The sequence below is a fragment of the Anoplopoma fimbria genome, chromosome 17 (genome assembly GCF_027596085.1).
Source record: "Anoplopoma fimbria isolate UVic2021 breed Golden Eagle Sablefish chromosome 17, Afim_UVic_2022, whole genome shotgun sequence".
In the NCBI taxonomy this organism is placed as follows: domain Eukaryota; kingdom Metazoa; phylum Chordata; class Actinopteri; order Perciformes; family Anoplopomatidae; genus Anoplopoma; species Anoplopoma fimbria.
In genome coordinates this window covers 23456508-23463403 of record NC_072465.1, presented here as the reverse complement: position 1 = coordinate 23463403, position 6896 = coordinate 23456508, and positions in this window count along the sequence as shown.

The following is a 6896-nucleotide window of genomic DNA, read 5'->3' as shown; positions in this document are numbered from 1 at the left end:
TCCACCAGGGGAGATATGTGAGACAGGCAGGCAGCCCAGCTCCCTACGTGTGAAGATGTCCCAGCCTGATAAGTGTGTGTGTGTGGGGGGGCTTAGCCAACCTCAGCACCTCTGAAATCCAGTGTGCATAGTTAAGCACTTGTAGGACATGTGAGCATAAAAGATAGGGGTTGCCGGAGGAGGAAAGGAGAGATTTAAAAGACGAGGGAAGCACAGTTGGAGACTTTTTCTCTGCAGCTTTCTCCATCAGGCACACTGACCCACTTAAAAAAAAAAAAAATGCTTTCAAGAGGACAGATTTTCCCTCTATATGTTTTTTCATTATGCAATAGAAGATAAACGCTTTCAGCTGACCATCTGCTTTCATTTCCCTTGGGGAAAATCGATGGGAAGGACACTCAAAGAGGACAGGCTCCATGGTTTGAATGAAAGTGCACAAAATACCACTTGACTAGATTTTATATGGACAGAGGTAACATACAGTTGAGTAATACTGCATAGGTAGCTTAGTCAGTGGCTCTTAGCTTCAAACTATGACGCTCTGGATATCCCTCTAGCATTAGGTTTTGCACTTTCTGCTCGTTAAATGCTTTCACTGTTTTTTCAAACTAAACCTGTTTTTTAAAGGAAACAACATGTTTAGGATAAGGCAGCCAAACAACTTGGTTAGATTGAGAAAAGTTTCAGGTTTGGGTCAAAAATAGAAATGTTTGTTATAGTCAAGTAGGCAACGTAGTAATGCTACGTAACTTGAAATAAGGCAAGGTTGACTTTTGGTTTCACATTGGACACAAACGCCAGTCTCCTGGGTGAAAGTCCTGTGTTTCTGAAACCAATCATCCACTCCGACCTCATCCCAAGGCAGACTTACTCTATGCTCAAGTCGCTCTTTATACTCAGTAACTTGACTTCCTCCTTTACTCGTGCCATAACTACAACCATTAAAATAGTCATGGCCATGGTTATACTTGTCTTTTCAATGCGACTCTGTCATCTGATCCCTCCAGGATGCATTTACTATCAAGTCTGTACGCTTCAAGCTTTGGGATCCCATCATGTGAGACCACATGCAGAGGCGGACTCAGTGTGGCGTGGACAGCATGAGGGGATCATCCCGCAACTATTTTTACCCCACACTGGAGTTCCTCTCCTAAATGAAAGCAAACGGAGAGGAGGAAAACCAGGACTGCAGCACAGCTGAGATCCGGTGTCTGACTCATGCGGAGTTACTGCTGATTAAAACCAAACATTTGCTGAAGTTGCTGCTTCAAAATAAGAGCTTTTAAAAAAACTGAAGAACGAGGGACTTTTATTGTGAACAATTTATACGAAAATGTCTTTATCACAGAAATAGTGGTGCTTTCATAGCACCTGTTCTTCAATAAAACAAGCCAAGTAAAACTGCATGGAGGAAGAGTAAGCAACAAAATAAAAGGCAACTTTTACGATAAAGATTTTAAAGGATAATTGAATGTGTTAATCCACTAATTTACAGCCACTCCTTTGACCTAAAAATATAGCCGATCATAATACGATCAGGCAGATCAAGTGTAGACAAATGTACGGACACAGCGGAGTCCAGAATCAGCTCATCTGATTACAAAAGTCACGCTGAAGAGACAAGTCTAGCCACGGCCGTAGTTTGACGCATAGAGCCGCTGACCAAGCTGCCATGCATGAGAACGTGTTGCAGCATCATAATGGGCCTGCCGCTTAGACACAGTCTCATCCTGAGGTTACATTTCATTACTGATGATCTGTTTACTCAGGTCTAGACAGCCTTTAGCTGAATGCCAAACTGTGATCTGGGAACATTTACAGAGGAAAGCTGAATACTAATTGCACACTTTCCTGATAATCATGTATAATTGTCACATGGTGGCAAATGTGAGGGAGACACTAATTACTATTCAGATTCACACTATGAGCTCTGACTTTGTTTCAGTCATAAAGCAGACTGATTGCGAAGCATCTTTGGTGAGTGCGACATTTCTAGCTCAAGCTGTTAGAAAAGTCAACCCCGCTGTTGCACTGTCCAGTTTGGTTCTGGTGACTACAGCATGTGGTGGGAGCTGATCTGATGGAACAACATGTACAAAATCAGACCGAGATCAGAGCTAAACAAGTGAAAGTAAACACAGGTTTGACTTGGAAGTGTCTGGTCCCGTATGTATTTCAAGTTGCTATCATTTCTTAAAGGATAGGGATCAAAGATCAAGCGTGCCAGAAACAATAGGAATACAAGAATTATACCGTCACGTTAAAATCGTGGTTTTAATTGGGGGGTTGTTTTTAAAACCAAAGTGTATTATCAACCACACTGGAAGGCTTTTTTTCTTTTTGGCCCGACGCTTTAAACTGTGACGCTCTAAATAACCCCCTAGCGTCAGTTTTGCATTTGTCACGTCCGTTTGTTACATGCATACAATGTTTTTTTCAAACTAAACCTTTTTACAGGAAACAACTTGGTTAGGATTAGGCAACCAAACATCTTAGTTGGGTTGAGAAAAGATTGAGGTTTTGGTCAAAAATATAAAATGTTTGTTACGTAGTTAAATAGGCTTCGTAGTCATGTTACGCAACTTAAAATAGGTCAATGTTGACTTTTGGTTTCACATGGGACACAAACACAAGTCTATTGGGTGAAAGTCCTGCGTTTCTGAAACCAACAATCCAAAATACAGGTTTGACTTGGAACTGTCTTGTCCTGCATGTCTTTCAAGTTGCTCACATTTTGTCATTGATTCATTGATCTGATCAGACTTGGCTGAATAAAACATATGAAGGGCATCAAATCCATGAACCATAAAGTCCAGACTTTTCTCCTCAGTCTGCAATCGGAGGAGTGAAGCTCTGACTGCAGCACTTCATTAACTCCTCCACAACCGAAGCCCCATTTGAATTTCCACGGACAAATTGTCAATGATTTGCATCCAAAGCAATATCCCCACGCCTGCCCACTCCCACCTCCCCGTGCTCTCTGGGTGAGCCGCATCCTCAAAGGCAATAAAGTAAAATGGAAAAACTAGACTTCAAAGAGAGTCAATCAACGAGGCACAGAAGCCTATCATTTCAGCCAGAAAATAAAAAAAAAAGAAATCGCCATCATCAGGTCTGGCTCCAAAGATGCACGCGGCTGTCCTTGCTGTTGCCAAATGGGCCTGGGGGACACAAACCGGGTTCACACAGATGGACCCCCGCCACCACTTCACTGCCTCAGAAGAGATGGTTGATTGCCTCCAAGGTTAAGGTCTACAGAACTGCTGCTGGGTTTTTTGGTATGCTTAAGCAGATCTCTAGTCACATTACTATTACTATTACCTGTACCATTAAGCATTTTAGCTTTACTTCCACCCTGAAGCCCTTTTTGCTTTCTCGCTCGGCAGGTTTCCATGAATCGTTGTGGTACCTGGATCGTAGTCGTGCCTCCTGCTGTGAGCCGACTGACACCCACTGCTACTTCGATTATTATTATTAATCACATTACTATCCCTATTTTCATAATTATAATTCTACTATAATAACTGCTGCTGTTATTACAAGTAGTCTTATTATATGAATCATTTATGTCATATACATTGAATGTGTTGTATCTCTGTTATGCTGTTCATTCTGTACACATGACATCTATTGCATTCTGTCCATCCTGGGAGAAGGATCCCTCCTCTGTCGTTCTCCCAGAGGTTTCTTCCTTTTTTCTCCCTGTTAAAGGGGTTTTTAGGGGAGTTTTTCCTGTGCCGATGTGAGGGAAGGACAGAGGATGTCGCATGTGTACAGATTGTAAAGCCCTCTGAGGCAAATTTGTAATTTGTGATTCTGGGCTATACAAAATAAACTGAATTGAATTGAATCTCCTACTGTCTTCACTCAAAAGTAGTGAACAGTCAGTTCAGACAAAAAGGCAAGATCTCTCTCTCCCAAGATCATCTCTTGCATTTCGATTAACATCTTCTGGGCATTTGTATGTGTAATGCATTATTATCTCTAACAATATTAACAAAAGGATCAAATGCGATGCAGCAGAACCAGAGATATCATCTTTCTTTATTCCAAGCATTTTTCTTCCAAGTCAAAACCTGTTGCCAACATTACCATCAATGCAATTTAACCAGCAACAGTTAGTTCAGGTGTGTTATGTGAGTAGCGGCTAGTAGTCTCGAGTTACTAGCTTCAAGTAGAGATGAGGGATGAGGAGCGAATACAGAGTTCTTGATAAGATCACATATATTCAATTGGGTTTTTTTTTCAATTACAAACTTCGGCCAAGTAACATCACTTGATGCTATTCATCGTTTGCTCAGCTCCCTCTGGAGCCATAAGGTCTTATGGAAAAAATGTTCACATATGCAGTGGTACTCCCAAAGATCTGCCAAACTGAATCCAGGAATATTTTTGAAAATCATCCATGAAGCACACCTGTAAATCCTCATGAATCCATGACTTTATTTTGAAAGCTACTCCTAATCTTGGAAATCTTTTATTGTGTCATTTCATCCTTCTGTTTTCATTTGCTGGCATGGACCCCTCAGCCTTAAACAAAAAAAACTAATCAACAAGAGTGATGAAAGTCAGCAGTAAAATCATTGGCACTCATCAGAAATTCCAATCTGAACTGTACAATAAACACCTGTTTAAGAACGCAGAAGCCATTCAATCTGACAGCAGCCCTTGCACTTAGAAATGAAGTTCCTGTCCTCTGGTTCCCATCTCAGACAAACCATCAGTCAGATGGTTTTAGACGTAAACATAGCTATAGATATAAATTCTCTTTCGTACCCTCTGACATTTAACTGCTCAACACCGTGAAGTATGGGTGGCATCAGCATAGCTCCAATCATGCCTGTTCACTAATATTATAACTTTCCGCACTTCATGTGTTCAGATTTTTTACTCCTGTATTCATGTGTCAATTTGTGGTTTCGTATGTGTGTCTTTTTATTTCGTGTGTCTACCCCTGTGTTGTTATTATTACTGCAGCAAACCCAATTGCTTCTTGAGGACAAATAAAGGTCTTGAACTATCAGACTTAGAGATCACATCATAAACACCTTCAGGCCACCAGCACTGGTCACATCATTATAACATGCTGAAGTGAAGTGTCTGACATCCAGAGGTGCAGCGCAAACCTTTACAGTTCACACACAATAAGACACAAATAGCTTCTCTGAAGCTAAATCTAGTTTCGCTGTCATTTACAGACTAACTTTAGTGAATCAGTATTGTATTTTTCTAGTGAAAAGAGCATAGCATTACACTGGTTCCTTGACAAATAGCCAATGTGATTTTTCCATTAGATATTGCTATCTTTTGGATTTTATGTTGTAGAACAAAACGTTAAAATTGCTTAAGTTTGTGCAAACCACAGATCTTATGTCATCTAAAAAAAACAAAAAACTCAATACCCATTGACTTTGATACGAGGGAACCAGAAATGCAAAAATAAAAAGGCATTTCCTGGTTTAAGGACTCATTCCTGCAGCACAGAATGTACTTCATCTGAAGTATTCTCTGAATAAGAGAAAAAATAAATCAATACTTGTGATCATGAGCTACTCTCTCTCTCAAAGCCAGAAACCATGTCATCAGGTATACAGTCTGGAGCTGCTCCATAAAGTATGAATGGGAGACTGATTTTGATTACTTTTTTAAACCCGAATGAGCCGTATTTCAAATTAGTGTTCTCAGTTCTGAAACAGTAAATGTGTCATCTTTAACAACATTCCTAATTCTATGGGGAAGTGAATATTTTTGAACCGTCTTAGACATTGCTTTAACAAAGCAATGTTATTCCTATTTGGCACTTCCAACATAAAGCTAGCTAGAAATCTCCCTGGTTTCCCTTTTTGACATTTGAAAATATTTGACACAAAAAAATATGTAAATGAGAAAACTTCTCATATAAAGACGTAGATAAAAAAAAAAAAATGTATCCCAGGAAGTCTATTCTGTGCAGCTCCATATATAACTGCACATTATTAATCCCTTGCTCATTGTATTTCCACTGCCTGTGTGACAAAAATAATACCAATGTGCCTCCTATGGCATGTATCAGAGAGGAACAACTGCAGATCTATATTTGTCCCAGATGCCTGTAGACAGTTGGCAAAGACTCTTCTGTCAGAAACCACAACAAACTGCCAACAGCTCACAGAGGTCGGGGACAGTAGAGTTACCTTTCACCTGGTTTAATACCTGAATGATATGATGAGCAAAAACAAGGGAGGACACCAGTGGGGGATTAAAATGAACTGATGCATTGAAGGTCGGAATGAACTGGTAACGTTACACCAGTGCTGATAGAAACTCTGGCATTAGGGATGGCATGAGTCCCATACACAAACACTAATCTGGTCTTAAAATCGCTTTAAATTGTTAATCTATATTTTTAATATACAACGAATTCAATGAAAAGACCAAAAAAGACAATAAAAAAGACAATGTGTTGTCAATCTCCAAATTTTTGAACTACCTGCAGCTACTTTCTTCTTCTTTGGCACTCGTTCCTACTGACATACATTTAAATTTAATTTCTGCAAAACATCTTCTCAGACGGCTTTTTTCTTAGAAAGAGAGAAAGTCCTGGAACTGGCTACATGATCCCTTTAAAGTTGCTGCAATCCATTTTAAAGAGAACCACCAAATCCTGGTTAATTCAGCAACTAACCTGTACTCATGTCTGGCTTTTAAATGTCATATTGTGAATGTGTGTTTTGTTGTGTTTTGTTGCAAATAAACATCCCCTATAAAACACCATAATACAACAAATTAGATTTTTTTTCAGCCAACACTACTCAAACTGGAGTAAAAAGAGCCTCTGTTGTGAGTATTTTGTGCCCTAGTGAATATTGTCTCATAAGGACAAATATTGCCATGTATGGCCTTCATACATGTGCAAC